Here is a 24,266-nt window from a genome sequence, read left to right on the forward strand (position 1 = left end):
GGAAGTATCTGTGAGTCACGGGGACTCAGCAATCTCACACCCTCGCGATCAAGACTATTTAAGCTTATGGGTAAGGTAAAGGTATGAGGTGGAGCTGGAGCAAGCGTCTAGCATATATGGTGGCTAACATACGTAAATGAGAGCGAGAAAAGAAGGCAAAAGCACGGTCGAACAACTATGATCAAGAAGTGATCCTAGAACAACCTACGTTAAGCATAACTCCAACACCGTGTTCACTTCCCGGACTCTGCCGAGAAGAGACCATCACGGCTACACACGCGGTTGATGTATTTTAATTAAGTTAAGTTTAAGGTTTTCTACAACTGGACATTAACAAATTCCCATCTTCCCATAACCGCGGGCACGGCTTTCGAAAGTTCAAATCCCTGCAGGGGAGTCCCAACTTAGCCCATCACAAGCTCTCACGGTCAACGAAGGATATTCCTTCTCCCGAGAGATTCCGATCAGACTCGGTATCCCGGTTACAAGACATCCTCGACAATGGTAAAACAAGTCCAGCAACACCGCCCGAATGTGCCAACAAATCCCGATAGGAGCTTCACATATCTCGTTCACAGGGCACACTCAGATGAGACATCCTACGAGTAAAACCAACCCTCAAGTTGCTCCGAGGTGGCCCTGCAGTCTACTCGGTTGGACCAACACTCAGAGGAGCACTGGCCCAGGGGGGTTAAAATAAAGATGACCCTTGAGTCTGCAGAACCCAAGGGAAAAAGAGGCTAGGTGGCGAATGGTAAAACCAAGGTTGGGCATTACTGGAGGAGTTTTATTCAAGGCGAAATGTCAAGGGGTTCCCATTATAACCCAACCGTGTAAGGAACGCAAAATCCGGGAACATAACACCGATATGACGGAAACTAGGGCGGCAAGAGTGGAACAAAACACCAGGAATAAGGCCGAGCCTTCCACCCTTTACTAAGTATATAGATGCATTAATTAAATAAGAGGTATTGTGATATCCCAACAAAATATCCATGTTCCAAACATGGAACAAGCTCAAATCTTCACCTGCAACTAACAACGCTATAAGAGGGGCTGAGCAAAGCGGTAACATAGCCAAACAACGGTTGGCTAGGACAAGGTGAGTTAGAGGCTTGGCTTAACAATATGGGAGGCATGATAAGCAAGTGGTAGGTATTGCGGCATAGGCATAGCAAAAGAGCGAGCAACTAGCAAGCAAAGATAGAAGTGATTTCGAGGGTATGGTCATCTTGCCTGAAATCCCACAAGGAAGAAGAACGAGTCCATGAAGAAGATAAACGGACGTAGACGAACGGGTCCTCACAAACGCGACGTTATCGGAACCAACCCAAAGAAGCAACACCGGAAAGAAGCACACAACATAGTAAACAACCAACACATGAACATGGCATGACATGCGGGATGCAGTATGTGATGCATATGCATGATTTGCAAAGGAATGATTGAATCTGGCCTCAACTTGGAAAACCAAAAGTGCCACTAGAAAGGTGAGATCATTTCGGTCAAATCGATATAAAGATCACCGGAATCGGATGCACGGTTTGGAAATGGCAAGCAAAACAAATATGGCACCGGTCTGCGATAAACAGCAAGTAGCCATCTAAATGCATCAAGATAAATATGCTACAGCACTCAAACATGGCAACAAAATACATGGCAGGGGTCCACTCATGAAGCTTGACAAAATATGAACACTGAGCTACGGCTAATTCATCAATTAACAGGTTCAAACAAGTATGGCAAAAGAGCAAATGATAACAGGTTTTAGACTTCACATGGCAAAGCAAGGCATGGCATGAAGCTACTCAAAGCACTTAACAAAAGTCTTTTAGTGACCATGAGCCAAAAGGGATCAGAAAATACAATTGCAAGCATGTGAACATAGCAAAAACATAAACAGATTCAGACTTAGTGAAAAACTGGAGCATGCAAAACAGTTAACAAGTAGGCATGTTTACAAGCTCGATGCACTCACTACGAGGCATTGCATGACAAACTAAGCATACACCCATCAAGAAGACATGGCATAGAAGCTAGACATGGCAAGAACAACAACATAGCACGCACGGATCAACAACAACAAGCTTGGGAAAATTGCTAAACATGTTAACAATCTGCCAGGAACATTTTATAGCAAAAGTAGAGCTCGATTGACTCAAGCTAGGGTGCTCCATAAATGCAAACAAAGACATGGATGTGTAGAGCACCACAATATTAACAAAACAACCTTACTGATCATCCTCAAAAGAGGCACGGTTCACTAGGAAACAACATGAACATATGGCATAAAAACAATATCAGGACAAGGACTTAGTGAAATTCGAAGTCCCTGAAATCAGCATCATTGAGTAAGCTACTTTGCATGCTTGTGCTAGTCACCACATAGAACACAAAAATACATGGCATACACCCCTGTACAGATGGCATGGCATTCTACAAAATACATGTAGAGCTTAGGATCATAGCATGCATAAATTAATCATGGCAAAAATGACAAAAGGTCATTTGCTGAAACAGATCTGACATATTCATCACATAGCCCACTTCCAACAGCATTTCGGGCATCAAGATTAGCTCAAATGAAAATGATGCAATGAGATGAAATGATGTACTCGTCGAGATGAATATTTTGATATGCTACAAGCGCGAATCGGAGCTACGATGACAGAGTTATGATGCGATGAAAATGCTCAAAAAATACTGAAATCTGTGGGACTTAGTGAAACTTGGACCTCTCGGGAAAAGTCAACCCGGGATGAAGCGGTGCGGGACGGAGGGATCCGGATCGGAGGGAGACGTTTGATTGGAGGGATGGGTGGATCTGATCCCGATCCACCAGATCTGATCCGGGAGGAACTCCGGCGAGGCGTGGCGCGTTCCGGCGATCGTCGGCGACGAGGAGGAGGCAGCGGGGAGGCGCGGGGCCTGCGGAGAATTCCGGCCAGCGGCGGAGCTCGGCGAGGGAGCTCGTGGCGGCGCTGCGCGGAAGCCGAGGCCGGACGGCGAGGTTGCCGGCGAACGGGCGGTGAAGGGCGCGGTGGCCGGCGCAAGATGGCGGCGGCGGCCTCGGGTGGCGTTGCGGGCGCGGCGACGACAGGAGCTGGGCGTCGGGGCGACTTCCAGGCGGCGGAGATGGCGGCACAGGGCGGAGCTCCAGCGCATGCGGCGGCGGTGTCCGGCGCCTCTCCGGCGAAGTCCGGTGAGGGGAGGCGGTGGTCGGCGGACGCCGGACGGCGGGAAGACGGCGGCGCGGTTGGTGAGGAGGCGCGGCCCGAAATGGCGGCGGGGAGGGCCGGACACGGGCCCGAGCGGGCCGCGGCGGAGGGGACCGACCGGGTACACGTGGCACGCCCTGATTGGGCGCGGGCGGCGGCGGCGGTTGAAACGGACACGTCCGCCAGCGAGGTTTTTGTCCGGCACGCGAGGAGAGGGAGGGATTTAGGGTTTGCCCGAAAATTTCGGGGAGTGACCTTTAAATAGAGGTAGGGGGAGTTAGGAGGCTCCAAATGAGGTGCGGTTTGCGGCCACGCGATCGTGATCGAACGCTCTAGATGATGGAGGAGGTTTAGGTGGGTTTTGGGCCACTTTGGAGGGGTGTTGGGCTGCAACACACACGAGGCCTTTTCGGTCCCTCGGTTAACCGTTGGAGTACCAAACGAAGTCCAAATGGTACGAAACTTGACAGGCGGTCTACCGGTAGTAAACCAAGGCCGCATGACAAGTCTCGGTCCAATCCGAAAACGTTTAACACTCGCCCACAAAAAGAGGTAGAAAGGGACACCGGGTGACATAGGAGCGCCGGATTGCAAAACGGACAACGGGGAAAATGCTCGGATGCATGAGACGAACATTATGCAAATGAAATGCACATGATGACATGATATGAGATGCACGACACGCAAGGAATGAAAAGGCAACAACAGCGAATAACTGAAAGACACCTGGCACATCGGTCTCGGGGCGTTACACGGGGCGTCGGCCATGGACGGGGGAGAGAGGGGGCGGCGGGAGGGACATGGGAGGGTTTGGGTGAAATGGCGCCAAATGGGCGTGGGGGGGTTTGGTTTCTCCTACCGACAGACGAGTCGGGGAAGGACAAACGCGCGCATCCCGCCCGTCCGCGCGCTGTCCGTTTTACCCCAAAGACCAGCGCAAACTTGGGCCGGGGATGGGTCGAAAGCGGACACAAAACGGACAAAAATCCATTTACGCCCGCGCGCTGGACCGTCTCGTTTGTCACTTTTACCCCAAACGAACGGAAGCCGACGAATCGCGCGGTGGAGTTGGCCCTCAAACATCGGGCACTATCAGCGGCCGGCCGGCTCTTTCGAGGTACGCAAGAAACCAAACGAGTGGATTTCTTCTCAAGCAAGTATTTTGCTTGGCAGTAGCCACCCTGAGCGATTGGGCATCCTGTGGCGAATCGTTTCGCAATATTTGTCCTTTATCTTTTCTGCCAAAGCGCCAAGCCAAGCGTAGTTACCAGCATTCGCATAATGTACTATCTAAAAAGACAGAGATTGTTGTCCACGGACACTTTATTTTAGTTTGAGATGACAGATGGAGATATATGGACCTCATGAATAATATGCTCGACTATATCAGAGATATATACCTCTGGTCTTCTTTTCTTCTTTCATATGGAGAGGACTTGTCGTTCTTGAATCATGTCCTGCTTAGAAAAAATATTTATCTTTTGTTCTCTTCCTGGTAGGGTCTCATGATCCCATCCCGTTCCCTGGGATAGTGATGCGAGAAAACTATCAAATCACGCTTAATGAACTTTTGGATAATCTCAAGATCCGGACGAATCCACAGATTTAACCAGTGGTATGTGCCGGGGCTATTCTTTCTTCCAGAATGGTTATGCTTAATTTCATTTATTTTTGCAAAGGTCAAACAAATCTAATAATCAACTGTTAACAAAGTTAGTATCATATCTACATATTGGCTGAGTGCTAACATACGCGTGTGGCCTGCGGATTTGGCTAACTGGGCAACACACATTGGACGCGTAAAAGAAATGTTGTCCCCACATGTTAGCCACCTCAAATCACTAAAAGCTGAGAAGTGGAATTAGCTTTCTAAAATGTAGTGCAACGCGGTAGTAGGAAAATTAAAATGTAGGGCAGCATGTCACACCTTTACAGATAAATAGTGCAAAGTGAAATCATTATATGCTTAAATAGACAAGGGACTTCCTCCTTTTCTATTTATTTTCCGTTCTTCCTGGAGAGGACTCCTCTATCTTGAACCATGTCCTAGTTACTTTCTCAAAAGATTTAGAAACATTATTTATCTTTTGTTCTGGTCCTTTTAGGGTTTCATTTCATTCCGTGGTAAAGTGATGCGGAATGTTACAAATCATGTCCAGTTAACTTTTGGATTATCTCAAGAGCCGACGGACCCACAGATTAACGAATGCGGGTTATTCTTTCTTCCGGAATGATTAGGTTTAACCTTTTCTTTCGCAAAGAGCCAAACTAATATATTCCAATCACGAGTAACTAATTTTCTAAAAGACACCCAAAGGGCATCTTATATGTGATAAATATTAAGAAAAATAATAATCAGTACAATGGACAAACAATTGAATACAAAAAAGATCAGTGAAAAGTAAAATTACATTAAAAATCATACTCCATCCATTCCAATTTACAGTGTGCATAGATCCTAGCATCAATATCAATGCATGTGCTGGCTGTTGTACTGGATGCAGGTTTGTCTCATTCTCATGTGCATGTGCTGCTGTAAAACACCCATAATTTCAGCTAAAGGTAATGGCTGTTCAAAACTGTATGCACGCACTACAATGTCGAATTTGGGTCAAAAGCTAATACACACTATAAAATGAAATGGAGTACTAGACTTCTTCTTCCTTCAATTGTACGCCAACTGTTAGACATTGAAAATTTCATTGAACCAATGGTAAAGTAAAGAGACACCTGCAAACGCCCTCAACATACCAAGTTTTAAAGGCCTCGATAGTCACTGGCTCCATGAGACAAAATCTAGAAACCGCCGAAGTAGCATGCATCAGTTAGAAGAGCGCCCCCACATAGTACATGCTTGCAATCCATCACCACCAGTTAAGAGGGATGGACACATAGAACCATGCTGCAAAACAACAAGGAAGAAACATCGTAGTCGCCACACTAATAGTTAGCCAATATCCCTGCTTGAAAGACACACCAACTATCAAGATATAAAGAGAGCCAACATATCTAGAGAAACCGGATCGAATGTCGTCGAGGTAGGAAGAGACCGGAGAGCCTTATTCTAATACGTTCTCGCAGCCACCACCTCGTCAACTTTGCTAGGGAAACAAAAAGGCACAGAAAATAAGACATATGAGTCCCCACTCCTCTTGCCCGCGACAAGGACTCCGAACAAGAGATAGGAGAGGGACAAAGGCGGCGGCGATGGCATGTAGCAAACTTCTGGCCGCGGCAACTAGGGTTGGGAACCCCTGCGCACCACACACCATCCACACTGATTTTATTGCCTTAAAATGTAAATACCACATCGTTGGTACCGTTAATAAAGCTAGCTAGCACCATATTTAGGGGAGGGGCATTTTGGCTCCGGAAGCATTTGCTCCCAGATGAACAATACCACACAAAGAAACTGTTAAAATGTTTTTTAATTGAATTTTTTTATGGATGTTCATGTTAGTGTCGGAAGCATGCTTGACAATTTTTCATATGAAATGGAGAGTAGTGTTTCGTCGGTGAGAAAAAAATAGAGATGACATTTGGTGTTCAAATTTGTTTTTCTTTTGCACGGGCCAAATGTTTAATCTTTTTGCCTAAACTTTGCAGTAAGCATTTGGATGCGACTATAAATATGTAAAAAAATTGTTGGGATTTTTTGACATTCCAAAATTATTTTTCACGCGCAGGAGCACGTGCTCCCAGGAGCCAAATTGGATTTCCGCATATTTAGAGATTAGGTGAGAGCTGACATAAGGTGCAATGTGTAAGAGAATTAAAACCTAATGCAACATGTCACCCTTTTATGAATACATGGTCCAAAGTTGAAATTTTTTCCCGAGGAACATTGTATGCTCACAACACGCTTACATAATCACCTCTATGAACACACACACACACACACTCTGTCTATGTGAGCTCCGAAAGACTAACCCGACAAATGTCAGATTGATGAAGTCATCCAAGCACCTCGTAATCAACGAGCACAAAGAATAGCATCAAAAAACTAAAATAAATCAAGAAAATGTATGAGAACTCATGCCACTCTGCGAACATCTTCGAGAGACTAAGTCGACAAATATGCAGATTGGCAAAGTCAATTCGGACCCTTGTAATCTACAAACATATATAACTCTAAAGATAAATCCAGAAAATATACGAGAATCAATACGAAGTCTAGCCACTTGAATTCAGATGGGTTGATTCCACCAAAAGAATCCGAGCCATGTAAGCTATGCTTAATCTGTTGCGAAAAGTGAAATTCACTTTTTTTAACTACTATTTCCTCTGTAAAGAAATATAAAAGCATCAACATCATTACGAGACTTGCTCCTCCTCTTCTCTTTGTGTTAGCTCACTGGAGACCGCTCCTCTATCTTGAACCATGCCATGCTCCCTAAGTCTCATCATACCGATTATATGCACACATCTCTCGACATATGGCGTCGGTAATGATTTAGTGAACAAATCAGCAAGATTAGCACCGGACTTAGCATGCAAGATTCTCACCTCGTTCTTCTGCATCTCATGTGCATAGAAGAACTTAGGATTAATATTCTTTGTGGGATTACTCTTCACATAAGCATCTGAATGTGTGCAACACAATCAGTATTATCTCCAAAGATAATGGCAGGGGTTTGTACGGTGCTCAGCCCACATGTCTGCTGAATGTGGCCGATCATTCGTTGAACCCATACACACTCTCGTGATGCTTCGCATAGTGCTATGATTTCCGTCGTGGAAGTCAATACAAGACACGTCTTGGAAGATTTCCAGGAAAACACGGTTCCACACCACAAAGGAAAACATATCCAGTCTATGACTTAGAAGTATGTGGGTCCAACAGACACCCAACATCAGCATAGCCTATAAGAGATAGGTCTTGATTCCTTCTAAAACAAGACAAGATCTTTGGTCCCGTACAGGTAACGGAAGATATCCTTCACGCCTTTCCAATGTCTCTTGGTAGGCTCAGAACTGTACCTACCAAACAAATTGACGGCCAACACAATGTCCAGCCGTGTACGATTTCCAAGGTACACGAGTGCTCCAACTGCACCCAAGTGAGGAAACTCCGGTCCCAGAATTTCCTCCCCCCCCCCTCTTTCCTTAGGCCTGAACGGGTCCTTGTCTTGTTGTAAAGATCTCCCGATCATTGGGGTCTTAGAAGGATATGTCTTGTTAAATCCAAATCTTTCCAATACCTTCTGGGTGTAGGATCGACTGGTGCACTAGAATCCCAACAGGGGAATAATCAAGTTGCAGACCCAGACATATTGGTTTATCCAAATCCTTCATCTCGAATTCCGACATCAGGTAGGAACTCGCTTCCTCAATATCCTCAGGTGTACCGATTATGTTCAAATCGTCCACGTACACCGAGATTATATAGAATCCATCTTGGGGTAGCCATATAAAAACACATAGGCAATCTTTATTGCTCGTGTAGCCCTTCTGATGAAGGAAATCGCTTAGGCGATTATACCACATCCTGCCAGACTATCCGAGTCCATACAATGCCTTTTGAAGTTGAACATTGTATAGACACATGTTTGCTCTATCATGGTTCGGAACAGGGATACGTTCATATACCTTCATGTACATGTTCGAATCCAAGTTACCATAAAGGTAAGTAGTGACAACATCCATTGGTTTCATTTTCAAGTCCATATTTACTGCCATTGAGATCAATTATCTAAAGGTAATTCCATCCATGACTGGGAAATGAGTCTCCTAAAAATCGACACCTGGTCGTTGAGTGAACCCTTCAGGGACGAGCTTTGCTTTGTACCATACTACCTTATTATTTTCATATCTCTATTGACCAATAACCCACTTATGGCCAACAGGGCGTATGTGGCGAGGAGTTAGACAGACCAGTCCAAACACCTTCTTTTTGTTGAGAGATAATAATTCGGTAGTAATTGCCTTCTGCCAATCTTTCCAATCCGACCTTTTCTTGCAATCAGCGAGCATGTTAGGCTCAGGGTCAAGATCTATTATTGAGGAAATTTTCGTAGCAAAGTTAATGTCATCAATCATCGTTGCTCAGTTCAGGGACTCCCCTGTATAAATATAATGTATGGCCATTTCGTCATGGGGCGCATCTGGCGCTGACCCTTGCTCTACCAAATTTCCAATTCTAGGAGCAAGGTCCTTTAGCTTTCCCGCGCCGATGTGTGCGCACACATCTCCGCTGGGTGTTTCCTCTATGGGAAAGTTTAAGTCCGAAATTCCGTGCACTGAATTTTCCGTACTTGTGCCAGGCTATGTTGGAAAAGGCAGTGCCTAGGAGGCTCTTAGGCACGCCTAGGCACTAAGCGATGGCCAAACGCCTCGCCTAGGGCATAAATGGGAGTCTAGGCAGGGTAAGCAACAAATTGTTTACCCAAGCGAGAAATCATTGCCACATTGCACTAAAATGCCAAACATGACACACTCAAATGGTAGTAGCTGGTAGTTAACTTATTTATCTAGCCTAAATTAACATCAATACACATATAATAAGCCCAATAACCCTGATAGTAGAAGCTATATTACCGCCTAGGCCACGCCTAGGACGCTTAAGCACTGCCTAGGCACTAAGTGAAGGCCAACCGCCTCACTTACGCCTACCGCTTTTTCCAACCTTGGTGTCAGGTCTCATACTGGCTCTCCATTTCACTTTGGGGCACTTTCGTCACAGGCTTTGCTAAATCTCTCTTATCCTTTTTCGTCAGGCGTCCCTAAGTACTTCGGATTTGAGAAGCTGGGTTTCTCGTCCTTTAGGCCTATGGACAGGGGCGGGTATTGATGAAGCTATGTACCTATGGTAGGATCATGGATCTGTCATACATACCCTCCCCAAGGACATCTCTACAAAGAATCAAAAGCAGTCGAAGAGAAACCATCATCCACTCGACCATGAAGATGTGCTCACTCGACCACCTTGAAGACACTCGACCACCAGAAGATGAGAAACCCCCCACTCTGCAACGGTCGGGACTTAAACCATAGCTTTATGGGCACTTACAACACTTTATTGCAGACGTTACCAGTAACACCCCTCCTTTATGAGCATTGAACCTTGTGTAACGGAGGGGAGCTGGGGTCCTGTTGCACTCTATATAAGCCACCCCCTCCTCTGGGACAAGGGTTCGCACTTTCTATAATTCACACACATATATTCAGTCGACCGCCTCCGGGCTCCGAGACGTAGGGTTGTTACTTCCTCCGAGAAGGGCCTGAACTCGTAAAACTCGTGTGTACAACTCCTCCATAGCTAGGATCTTGCCTCTGCATTCCTACCCCACTATTCTACTGTCAGTCTTAGAACCACGACAGTTGGCGCCCACCGTGGGGCAGGTGTCTTAGCGACTTGTTGGAGAAGTTGCAATTTTTCCGATCCCCTTCATCATGGTTTCAGGCGGAGGTTTGGTTGAGGGCCGCGAGATCCGTCTCGGCGCGCTCGTGTTTGTTGCCGACGACTCCGCTTGGCTTCAGGAGGCTCCACTCGACGTCGACGCGCTCCCCGCTCGCGGGGCGACGCACTTTCGCGCGTGCATCCGCGGCGTCCTCCTGCGGCAACCGTCGACCCAGTATCAGTCGACTCCATCAGCTTTCCCCCTCCCTGCGGCTCGCCGGAGCAAACGCTCCGGTTGGTCAAGGCTTCAGCGGTGGGTGAGGCATGCGGTGGCCCGCCAGTCGGCCACCCCTCAAGTCGTGGCGATCGAGCCCGACGAAACTCTCTACGGCCTGTTCGATCTGTCGACTGGCTCCGTAGAGACCGCATCCGAGTGCGACAGCAGCGACCCAGCGGCTGAAGTTCTGATGGTCAATGGACCACGCAGCCTTCCTGGCTTCAACCGTGAAGACGGAGGTGACGGGAACGGCGATCCGTCACACGTTCACGAGGAGTACCGCCCCGAACCCCTCTCCTCGCAGCAGAGGGAGGAACTTCGCCGCCGGAACATGGATGCATTGCATACTCCTATAGTTGGAGAAACCCCTGAGGCCCAGGCCTTGGAGCAGGAGCGCTTGGCCAACCTGGCTGAGCGCACTCGACTGGAGAACCTCCAGCACGCACTCGACGATCGCGCTCGGCAGCGTGCTCCCGAATCCAGTCGACGCCAGCTTTTTCCTCCTCCGACTCAGGTATACCGAACCCCGATCCAGAATCTGGCTACTGCTGCCCGGATAGCGGAGTCGATCCAACCCTCCCAGTCTGAAGCTGGTCGAGGTCTGGTGCAGATCCGAGCCTTGCTCTGGGCAGCGGGAGAACACAATACGGTTGTATCTCAGTCGCGGGATAGGATCCACAGCAGATCCGTGATGGCAAACACAGTTTAGTCGGCCCATAGCCCAAGATCGCCTCCGAGGCATGAGGGACGTGGGGATCGACGAGATCAGTACAGAAACCGAGAGCAGTATGATCGCCGAGTCGATCGTGATGATCGCCGTCGAGTGTCCACGCCTCCCCCAAGGAGAGGGTCGTACGTGCCTAAGCAGCGTGAAGACAGACGCCCTCATAGTGTTGGGCGAGGTATTCCAATCGACCCAGGGAGCCAGGCTTTGATGCGAGATCTATTCTCGTGCAGGACTTGGTCGACAGAAACATACCTCACCGAGAGGGCCATGATAGAGATCCACAAACCAGGAACAGGGTGCATGTCTCTGGTCCAGAATGCTTCAGCAGAGCTATCAGAGCTGCGGTGATTCCCCCCAACTTCAGGTTGGCGTCTGGAGTTAATAAGTTCACCGGAGAGTCCAAGCCTGACACTTGGCTTGAATACTACTGAGTGGTTGTCCACATTGGTGGCGGCAATGATGAAGTGGCCATGAAACACCTTCCTCTGATGTTGGAGGGTTCAGGTAGAGCATGGCTGAATCAGTTAGCGCCTGGCAGCATCTATACTTGGGAAGATCTCGCTCGAGTGTTTGTCAGAACATTCGAGGGCACTTGCAAACGGCCGGCAGGTTTGACAGAGTTACAGTGTTGTGTTCAGAAGCCGAATGAAACTTTGAGGGATTATATCCAGAGATGGATCACCCTACACCACACGGTAGAAGATGTGTCGGATCATCAGGCAATTTGTGCCTTTAAGGAAGGCGTCAGGTATCGAGAGTTGAATATGAAGTTCGGCCGGACAGGAAATATGACTCTGGCTCGGATGATGGAAATTGCTACCAAGTATGCCAATGGTGAAGAAGAAGAAGAGCGACTCCGGAGCGGCAAGCACAAAGTAGTCGCCCACGAAGCCGGAGGAGGAAACTCCGGTCGGAAACAGAAGCGCAAGGCCGAGCCAGCTGCTCCGGGTGAAGCCTTGGCTGTGGTTCAAGGAAAGTTCAAGGGGAAGCCCAAAGGGCCGTGGAACCCCAAGAAAGTAAAAGATCAAGATGGGAATGACGTGTTGGATCTGCCGTGCCATATCCACACCAAAATAGATGAAGAAGGTAATTTCATTTACCCGAAGCACACCACTCGGCAGTGTCGGCTCCTAATCCAGCAGTTCCAAGAGAAACATCCCAAGGAAAAGGAGAAAGAAGCAGACAAGGCTGAGGATGAGGAAGAGGATGATGATGGTTATCCCCACGTGAATTCCACTCTGATGATTTTTGCTGATGTTGAGAGCAAAAGTCGATTGAAAGTCATCAATAGGGAAGTGAACATGGTCGCTCCGGTGACACCCAGTTACTTGAAGTGGTCACAGACTGCCATTACATTCGACCAATCTGACCATCCAGCGCACATAGCCACCCTTGGGAGGCAAGCACTGGTGGTCGACCCGGTGGTCGAAGGCACTCGACTGACAAAGGTCCTGATGGATGGTGGCAGTGGCCTGAACATACTGTATGCAGAGACGTTGAAGGGAATGGGCATTCCGATGTCCAGACTCAGCGAAAGCCATATGAGTTTCCATGGGGTCATTCCAGGCAAGAAGGCTACATCCCTCGGTCAGATTGCACTCGACGTGGTTTTCGGTGATTCCAAAAATTACCGCAAAGAAAAGTTGACATTTTAAGTTGTGGATTTCCAGAGTGCTTATCATGCAATTCTGGGCAGGCCAGCTTATGCATGGTTTATGGCTCGACCATGCTACGTGTACCTGAAACTGAAGATGCCTGGTCCCAAAGGGGTGATCACTATCTCTGGTAACCGGAAGAAGGCAGAGGAGTGCTTCCAGAAGGGCTCAAAGATCGCCGATGCCCAGATGGCCGTGGTAGAATTGCAAGAATACCAGAAAAATGCAGACCCGAGTGACTTGCTGCGAGCCAAGAAGCCAGCCACATATTCAGCATTCCAGTCGTCTGGTGAAACGAAGTCGATTCACATTCACCGACAGATCCCAACGCAGCTCCGACTCACATTTCAACTACACTCGACTCCAAATAGGAAGAAGCGCTCATCCAGTTCCTCCGTGAGAACTGGGACATCTTTGCATGGAAGCCTTCTGACATGCTAGGTGTTCCCAGGGGACTGGTTGAGCATCGATTGCGAGTTGACCCGAAGGTGAAACCAGTCAAAGAGCATCTTCGACAGATCGCCGTCCAAAAAAGGAAGGCAATCGGTTAAGAGGTGGCTCGGCTTGGCAGCTGAGTTTATCTAAGAGATTTATCACTCCGAGTGGTTAGCCAATGTTGTCATGGTCCCAAAGAAGGATGACTCACTTCGCATGTGTATTGATTTCAAGCATATCAATCGGGCCTGCCCGAAAGATCACTTCACTCTCCCTCGCATTAATCAGATAGTCGACTTGACTACAGAGTGCGAGCGTTTGTCCTTTTTGGACGCCTACTCCGGGTACCACCAAATCCGTCTGTACAGACCCAACGAAATAAAGACAGCTTTCATCGCCCCATTTGGGTGCTTCTGTTATGTCACAATGCCATTCGGTTTGAAGAACACCGGAGCCACATTCATGCGGATGATTCAGAAGTGCCTGCTCACTCAGATTAGTCGGAATGTGGAAGCATACATGGATGACATTGTGGTCAAGTCACGTAAAGGTTCCGACCTACTGACTGACCTTGCTGAGACCTTTGCCAACCTCAGAAGGTATGATATCAAGCTCAATCCATCAAAGTGCACGTTTGGAGTTCCAGGCGGAAAGTTACTCGGTTTTCTTGTTTCCGAACGAGGAATCGATGCTAACCCAGAGAAGGTAGGCGCTATACTCCGAATGAAACGCCCTGTGCGTGTGCATGATGTCCAGAAGCTTACTGGTTGCTTGGTGATACGTCCATTTTGCATCATGCTTTTATATCGATATTTATCGCATTATGGACTGTTATTTCACTTTATATCACAATACTTATGGCTATTCTCTCTTATTTTACAAGGTTTACATAAGGAGGGAGAATGCCGGCAGCTGGAATTCTGGGCTGGAAAGGGAGCAAATATGAGAGACCTATTCTGCGCAACTCCAAAAGTCCTAAAACTCCACGGAACGTCTTAAAAGAAATAAAGAAAAATCCATGCCAAAGATGAAGGCCAGGGGGCCCACACCCTTCTCACGAGGGTGGGGGGCGCCCCCCCCCCTAGGGCGCGCCCCCCTACCTCGTGGGCCCCCTGGTGGGTCTCCGACGTCCATCTTCTCCTATATGAAGTCTTTCGATGAGAAAAAAATAAGAAGCAACCTTTCGGGACGAGGCTCCGCCGCCACGAGGCGGAACCAATCTAGAGCTCCGGCAGAGCTGTTCTGCCAGGGAAACTTCCCTCCGGGAGGGGGAAATCATCACCATCGTCATCACCAACGCTCCTCTCATCGGGAGAGGGAAATATCCATCAACATCTTCACTAGCACCATCTCATCTCCAAACCCTAGTTCATCTCTTGTATCCAATTCTTATCTCAAAGTCCGGGATTGGTGCTAGTAGGTTGCTAGTAGTGTTGATTACTCCTTGTAGTTGATGCTAGTTGGTTTATTTGGTGGAAGATCATATGTTCAGATCCTTTATGCATATTATTACCCCTCTGATTATGAACATGAATATGCTTTGTGAGTAATTACGTTTGTTCCTGAGGACAAGGGAGAAGTCTTGCTATTAGTAGTCATGTGAATTTGGTATTCGTTTGATATTTTGATAAGATGTATGTTGTCTAGCCTCTAGTGGTGTTATGTGAACGTTGACTACATAACACTTCACCATTATTTGGGCCTAGAGGAAGGCATTGGGAAGTAATAAGTAGATGATGGGTTGCTAGAGTGACAGAAGCTTAAACCCTAGTTTATGCGTTGCTTCATAAGGGGCTGATTTGGATCCATATGTTTCATGCTATGGTTAGGTTTACCTTAATACTTTTGTTGTAGTTGTGGATGCTTGCAATAGAGGTTAATCATAAGTGGGATGCTTGTTCAAGTAAGAATAGTACCCAACACCGGTCCACCCACATATCAAATTATCAAAGTATCGAACGTGAATCATATGAACGTGATGAAAACTAGCTTGACGATATTCCCATGTGTCCTCGGCAGCGCTTTTCCTATTATAAGAGTTTGTTCCGGGTTGTCCTTTGCTACAAAAAGGATTGGGCCACCTTGCTGCACTTTATTTACTTTTTTTACTTGTTGCTCGTTACAATTTATCTTATCACAAAACTATCTGTTACCACTTATTTCAGTACTTGCAGAGAATACCTTGCTGAAAACCGCTTATCATTTCCTTCTGCTCCTCGTGTGGTTCGACACTCTTACTTATCGAAAGGACTATGATAGATCCCCTATACTTGTGGGTCATCAAGACTCTTTTCTGGCACCGTTGCCGGGGAGTGTAGCGCCTTTGGTAGGTGGAATTTGGTAAGGAAAAATTTATATAGTGTGCTGAAATTTACTGTCACTTGTTACTATGGAAAGTAATTCTCTGAGGGGCTTGTTCGGGGTATCTTCACCCTGTCCAGTAGAGCAAAGAGTTGCTCCTCAACCTACTGAACCTATTAATGAAACTCCTTTTGAATTTCCTGTGGCTATGATGGAAAAACTGCTAGCTAATCCTTTTACAGGAGATGGAACAAAACATCCTGATGAGCACTTAATATATGTGGATGAAGTTTGTGGATTATTTAAGCTTGCAGGTATACCCGATGATGTTGCTAATAAGAAGGTCTTCCCTTTATCTTTGAAGGGAGACGCATTGATATGGTATAGGCTATGTGATGATATGAGATCATGGGACTATAAAAGATTAAAGCTGGAATTTCATCAAAAGTATTACCCTATGCATCTTGTTCATTGTGATCGCAATTATATATATAATTTCTGGCCTCGCGAAGGAGAAAGCATCGCTCAAGCTTGGGGGAGGCTTAAATCAATGCTATATTCATGCCCCAGTCATGAGCTCCAGATAGAAATAATTATGCAAAAAATTTATGCTCGGCTTTCTGAAAACAATCGCAACATGCTCGATACTTCTTGTGATGGCTCTTTTATGATGAAGACTATTGAATTCAGATGGAATTTATTGGATAGAAATTAACACAACTCTGAAGATTGGGACCTCGACGAAGGTAAGGAGTCAGGTATGACACCTAAGTTTGATTGTGTTAAATCTTTATGGATACCGATATTTTCCGTAAGTTTAGCACTAAATATGGACTTGATTCTGAGATAGTAGCGTCTTTCTGTGAATCTTTTGCTACCTATGTTGATCTACCTAAGGAGAAGTGGTTTAAATATCATCCTCCCATAGAAGTAAAAGTAGTTGCACCTATTAAAGTTGAAGAAAAGACGGTCACTTATAATGATCCTATTGTTCCTACTTCTTATATTGAGAAACCACCTTTCCCTGTTAGAATAAAGGATCATGCTAAAGCTTCAACTGTTGTTCGTAAAAGCAATATTAGAACTTATACACCTCCTGAGCAAGTTAAAGTAGAACCTAATATTTCTATTGTTAAAGATCTCTTGTCTGATAATATTGATGGGCATGTTATTCAGTTCGAAGGTGAAACTGCTAGAATTGCTAAACCGTGTGATAAGGATAAACATAGACCTGTGGTAGGCGTGCCTGTTATTTCTGTTAAAATAGGAGATCATTGTTATCATGGCTTATGTGATATGGGTGCTAGTGCTAGTGTTATACCTCATGACTTATACAACGAAATTAGGAATGAAATTGCACCTGTTGAGTTAGAAGATATTGATGTTACTATTAAACTTGCTAATATAGATACTATTGCACCAATTGGAATTGTTAGAGATGTTGAAGTCTTGTGTGGGAAAACTAAATATCCTGCTGATTTTCTTGTTCTTACTTCTCCACAAGATAGCTTTTGTCCCATTACATTTGGTAGACCCTTCTTACATACTGTCAATGCTACCATTGACTGCACTAAGAATATTGTTACTGTTGGTTTGGATGATATGGTTCATGAGTTTAATTTCTCTAAATTTAGTAAACAACATCGTGAGGAAGAATTACCTAGTAAGGATGAAATTATCGGTCTTGTTTCTATTGCCGTACCTCCTAGTGATCCTTTAGAGCACTATTTGCTAGACCATGAAAATGATATGTTCATGAATGAAAGAAGGGAAATAGATGAAGTATTCTTTAAACAGGAACCTATTCTGCAACACAATTTGCCTGTTGAAATTTTAGGAGATCCTCCTCCACCCAAGGGTGATCCCGTGTTTGAGCTTAAACCATTGCCTGATAATCTTAAATATGCTTATCTTGATGAAAATAAGATATATCCTGTTATTATTAGTGCTAACCTTTCAGAGCATGAAGAAGAAAGATTATTGAAAACTCTGAAGAATCATCGTGCTGCTATTGGATATACTCTTGATGATCCTAAGGGCATTAGTCCCACTCTATGTCAACATAAAATAAATTTGGAAGCAGATGCCAAACCAGTTCGTGATCATCAACGACGTCTGAATCCTAAAATGAAAGAAGTGGTAAGAAAAGAAATACTTAAGCTTCTGGAGGCAGGTATAATTTATCCCGTTGCTCATAGTGAGTGGGTAAGTCCTGTCCATTGTGTCCCTAAGAAGGGAGGTATTACTGTTGTTCCTAATGATAAAGATGAATTGATTCCACAAAGAATTATCATAGGTTATAGGATGGTAATTGATTTCCGCAAATTAAATAAAGCTACTAAGAAAGATCATTACCCCTTACCTTTTATTGATCAAATGCTAGAAATATTATGCAAACATACACATTATTGCTTTCTAGATGGTTATTCTGGTTCTCTCAAATACCTGTGTCATCTAGAGATCAATCAAAGACTACTTTTACATGCCCTTTTGGTACTTTTGCTTATAGACGTATGCCTTTTGGTTTATGTAATGCACCTGCTACCTTTCAGAGATGCATGATGGATATATTCTTTGACTTTTGTGAAAAGATTTGTGAGGTTTTCATGGATGACTTTTCGGTCTATGGTTCTTCTTTTGACGATTGCTTGAGCAATCTTGATCGAGTTTTGCAGTGTGAAAAAACTAATCTTGTCTTGAGTTGGGAAAAGTGCCACTTTATGGTTAATGCAGGTATTGTCTTGGGGCACAAAGTTTCTGAAAGAGGTATTGAAGTTGATAAAGCCAAGGTTGATGCTATTGAAAAGATGCCATGTCCCAAGGACGTCAAAGGTATAAGAAGCTTCCTTGGTCACGTTGGATTTTATAGGAGGTTCATTAAGGACTTCTCAAAAATTTCTCGGCCTCTGACTAATTTATTGCAAAAAGATATACCATTTGTCTTTGATGATGATTGTGTAGAAGCATTTGAAATACTTAACAAAGCATTAGTCTCTGCACCTATTGTTCAGCCACCTGATTGGAATTTACCGTTTGAAATTATGTGCGATGCTAGTGATTATGCTGTAGGTGCTGTTCTAGGGCAAAGAGTTGATAAGAAATTAAATGTTATTCATTATGCTAGTATCTAGGCAATGCTCAAAGAAATTATGCTACTACTGAAAAAGAGCTTTTAGCAGTTGTATTTGCTTATGATAAGTTCAGACCTTATATTGTTGATTCTAAAGTAACTATTCACACTGACCATGCTGCTATTAAATACCTTATGGAAAAGAAAGATGCTAAACCTAGACTTATTAGATGGGTTCTCTTGCTACAAGAATTTGATTTGCATATTGTTGATAGAAAGGGAGCTGAGAACCCCGTTGCAGACAACTTATCTAGGTTAGAAAATATTCTTGATGACCCACTACCTATTAATGATGACTTTCCTGATGAACAATTAAATGTTATAAGTACTTCTCGTAGTACTCCATGGTATGCTGATTATGCTAATTATATTGTTGCTAAGTTTATACCACCTAGCTTCACATACCAGCAAAAGAAAAAATTCTTCTATGACTTGAGACATTACTTTTGGGATGACCCACATCTTTATAAAGGAGTAGATGGTGTTATTAGACGTTGTGTACCTGAGCATGAACAGGAACAGATCCTACGCAAGTGTCATTCCGAGTCTTATGGAGGACAACACACTGGAGATAGAACTGCACATAAGGTATTGCAATCTGGTTTTTATTGGCCTACTCTCATCAAGGATGCCCGTAAGTTTGTCTTATCATGTGATGAATGTCAAAGAATTGGTAATATTAGTAGACGTCAAGAAATGCCTATGAATTATTCTCTAGTTATTGAACCGTTTGATGTTTGGGGCTTTGATTATATGGGACCTTCTCCTACCTCTAATGGATATACACATATTTTAGTTGTTGTTGATTACGTTACTAAGTGGGTAGAAGCTATTCCAATTAGTAGTTCTGATCATAACACTTCTATCAAAATGCTTAAGGAAGTTATTTTTCCGAGGTTTGGTGTCCCTAGATATTTAATGACCGATGGTGGTTCACACTTTATTCATGGTGCTTTCCGTAAAATGCTTGCTAAATATGATGTTAATCATAGAATTGCATCTTCTTATCACCCACAGTCTAGTGGTCAAGTAGAGTTGAGCAATAGAGAGCTCAAATTAATTTTGCAAAAGACAGTTAATAGGTCTAGAAAGAATTGGTCTAAGAAAGTTGATGATGCATTATGGGCATATAGAACTGCATACAAAAATCCTATGGGTATGTCTCCATATAAAGTGGTATATGGAAAAGCATGTCACTTACCTCTCGAACTAGAACATAAGGCATACTGGGCTATTAAGGAGCTCAACTATGATTTCAAACTTGCCGGTGAGAAGAGGTTATTTGATATTAGCTCACTTGATGAATGGAGAACCCAAGCATATGAAAATACCAAGTTATTTAAAGAAAAAGTTAAAAGATGGCATGACAAAAGGATACAAAAGCGTGAGTTTAATGTAGGTGATTATGTATTGCTATACAACTCTCGTTTAAGATTTTTTGCAGGAAAACTTCTCTCTAAATGGGAAGGCCCCTATGTTATCGAGGAGTTCTATCGTTCCGGTGAAATAAAAATCAACAACTTCGAAGGCACAAATCCGAAGGTGGTAAACGGTCAAAGAATCAAACATTATATCTCAGGTAATCCCATAAATGTTGAAACCAATATTATTGAAACCGTAACCCCGGAGGAATACATAAGGGACACTTTTCGGAATGTTTCAGACTCCGAAAGGGAATAGGTATGTGGTACGGTAAGTAAACCGACTCCAAAACAATTTCTAAGGCAATATTTCTCCGTTTTGGAATATTTAGAAAAATAAAAAAATAAGTAGCAGTGCGGGAAGTACACGAGGGCCCCACGAGGGTGGTGGGCGCGCCCTACCCCCCTGGGCATGCCCCCTACCTCGTGAGCACCTCGTGTGCCTTCCGGACTTCATTTTCTTGTACGATACGTATTTTGGTTGGTAAAAATTCATTATATATTCTCCCGAAGGCTTTGACTCCCGTATCACGCAAATCTCTTCTGTTCTTGTTTCGAGTTGTTTTCTGTCAGGCTTTTCAAGGCCAGGCATCATGTCGTCCCCCTCCTCCAACAATGGTGACAACAATGCTTGGCTAATGAGGATATATCTGAAGGGGGAAGAACCCACGAAGGTCAACAAGGATGAAAGGATCAAGAAGGCCACGGATGATCAAGCTCCAGCAGCAAAAGACATCCTTCAACTTGATCATAACCTTCTTACCCCAACTGAGGTTGAAGCTTTCAAGATGATTGAGTTAGCTCGTATACAGAATAAGTATCTCACACAAGAAAATATTTTGTTGAAGGAGCATATTGTCGCACTCAAGGGCATTATCCGCAAGCTGGAGGACCTCTTACGCTCGATGTGCGATTATCCATCACCACCACCTTCTTCACCGACCAAGGAGATATAATCACATGGGTATGGGCACTCCCCTTGGCAACTTCCAAGCTTGGGGGAGGTGCCCCGGTATCGTATCACAATCACATCTCCTATCTTTACCGTTTTTCTTAGTTCGATCCTATTAGTAGTATCTTGATCTAGTAGAATAAAGTTTATGGCATGATCTAGTTTTGAGTTTTGTTTTATGATCTCTCTATGTAATTGAGTCCATGAGTTATATATAATAAAGATTAGTGTTGAGTCAAGGGCCTGACTATTGTGCCATGATCTTGGGTGAATAAAAGAAAAGAGAAAAAGAATAAAAAGAAACAAAAAGTTCATATTGATCTTATTGAGAGTAATGATTTCACACAGAAAGAGTATGATGATTAAAAGTTGTTGGGAATTGGCAGACATAGCTTTGGTCATTGTTGCAATTAATAGGAAGTAATAAGGAAAGAGAGGTTTTCACATATAGATATATTATCATTGACATCTTTTATGATTGGGAGCACTCATTAAAATATGACATGCTAAAGAGTTGATGTTGGACAAGGAAGACAATGTAATGAGTTATGTCTTTCTTATATCTGAGATAAAGTATGTTGTCATGGTTCCTCTAACTTGTTGAGCTTGCCTTTCCCCCTCATGCTAGCCAAATTCTCAGCACCAAGTAGAAATACTACTTGTGCTTCCAAATATCCCTAAACCAGTTTTGCCATGAGAGTCCACCATATCTACCTATGGATTGAGTAAGATCCTTCAAGTAAGTTGTCATCAGTGCAAAGCAATAAAAATTGCTCTAAATATGTATGATTGATTGGTGTGGGAGAAATAAGCTTTATACGATCTTGTGATGTGGAAGTAATAAAAGCGACGGACTGCATAATAAAGGTTCATATCACAAGGGGCAATATAAAGTGAAGTTCTTTCGCATTGAGATTTTATATATCCAACCATAAAAACGCATGGCAACCTCTGCTTCCCTCTGTGAAGGTCCTATCCTTTATTATTATCTTCTACCTTATGCAAGAGTCATGGTGATCTTCACCTTCCCTTTTTCATTTCATCCTTTGGCAAGATGTTGGAAAGAACATGATATATATATATCTAATTGGATGTAGGGGAGCATGAACCATTATTGTTGACATTACCCTTGAGGTAAAAGGTTGTGGGGCAAAACTATAAGCCCCTATCTTACTCTGTGTCCGATTAAAACTCTGTAACCACAAGTATCGCGTGAGTGTTAGCAATTATGGAGGACTAAATGAGAGTTGAGTATGTGGACTTGCTTTTTAGCTCTGACATAGACTCTTTCCGATGTTATGATAAATTGCAATTGCTTCAGTGACAGAGATTATAGTTTGTTGGAACCCAATAAGGTTTATGATTTATACTCTTGCATTGTGAATAGATCATCACTTGAACATAAGTAATCATATGACAAAACCTATATATGTTGTTGTTATAAGAATAATCATGATGCCTGCATGTCCGTATTTTATTTTTATCGACGCCTCTACCTCTAAACATGAGGACATATTTATTGTTATCGGCTTTTCTCTTGAGGACAACCGTGGTCTAAGCTTGGGGGAGTTGATACGTCCATTTTGCATCATGCTTTTATATAGATATTTATCGCATTATGGACTGTTATTTCACTTTATATCACAATACTTATGGCTATTCTCTCTTATTTTACAAGGTTTACATAAGGAGGGAGAATGCCGGCAGCTGGAATTCTGGGCTGGAAAGGGAGCAAATATGAGAGACCTATTCTGCGCAACTCCAAAAGTCCTGAAACTCCACGGAACGTCTTAAAAGAAATAAAGAAAAATCCATGCCAAAGATGAAGGCCAGGGGGCCCACACCCTTCTCATGAGGGTGGGGGGCGCCCCCCCCCTAGGGCGCGCCCCCCTACCTCGTGGGCCCCCTGGTGGGTCTCCGACGTCCATCTTCTCCTATATGAAGTCTTTCGATGAGAAAAGAATAAGAAGCAACCTTTCAGGACGAGACTCCGCCGCCACGAGGCGGAACCAATCTAGAGCTCTGGCAGAGCTATTCTGCCGGGGAAACTTCCCTCCGGGAGGGGGAAATCATCACCATTGTCGTCACCAACGCTCCTCTCATCGGGAGAGGGAAATCTCCATCAACATCTTCACCAGCACCATCTCATCTCCAAACCCTAGTTCATCTCTTGTATCCAATTCTTGTCTCAAAGTCCGGGATTGGTGCTAGTAGGTTGCTAGTAGTGTTGATTACTCCTTGTAGTTGATGCTAGTTGGTTTATTTGGTGGAAGATCATATGTTCAGATCCTTTATGCATATTATTACCCCTCTGATTATGAACATGAATATGCTTTGTGAGTAATTACGTTTGTTCCTGAGGACAAGGGAGAAGTCTTGCTATTAGTAGTCATGTGAATTTGGTATTCGTTTGATATTTTGATAAGATGTATGTTGTCTAGCCTCTAGTGGTGTTATGTGAACGTCAACTACATAACACTTCACCATTATTTGGGCCTAGAGGAAGGCATTGGGAAGTAATAACTAGATGATGGGTTGCTAGAGTGACAGAAGCTTAAACCTTAGTTTATGCGTTCCTTCGTAAGGGGCTGATTTGGATCCATATGTTTCATGCTAGGGTTAGGTTTACCTTAATACTTTTGTTGTAGTTGCGGATGCTTGCAATAGAGGTTAATCATAAGTGGGATGCTTGTTCAAGTAAGAACAGTACCCAAGCACCGGTCCACCCACATACCAAATTATCAAAGTATCGAACGCGAATCATATGAACGTGATGAAAACTAGCTTGACGATATTCCCATGTGTCCTCGG

Source organism: Triticum urartu, chromosome 7A (genome assembly GCF_056163025.1).
Source record: "Triticum urartu cultivar PI428250 chromosome 7A, HENAU_Tu73, whole genome shotgun sequence".
In the NCBI taxonomy this organism is placed as follows: Eukaryota; Viridiplantae; Streptophyta; class Magnoliopsida; order Poales; family Poaceae; genus Triticum; species Triticum urartu.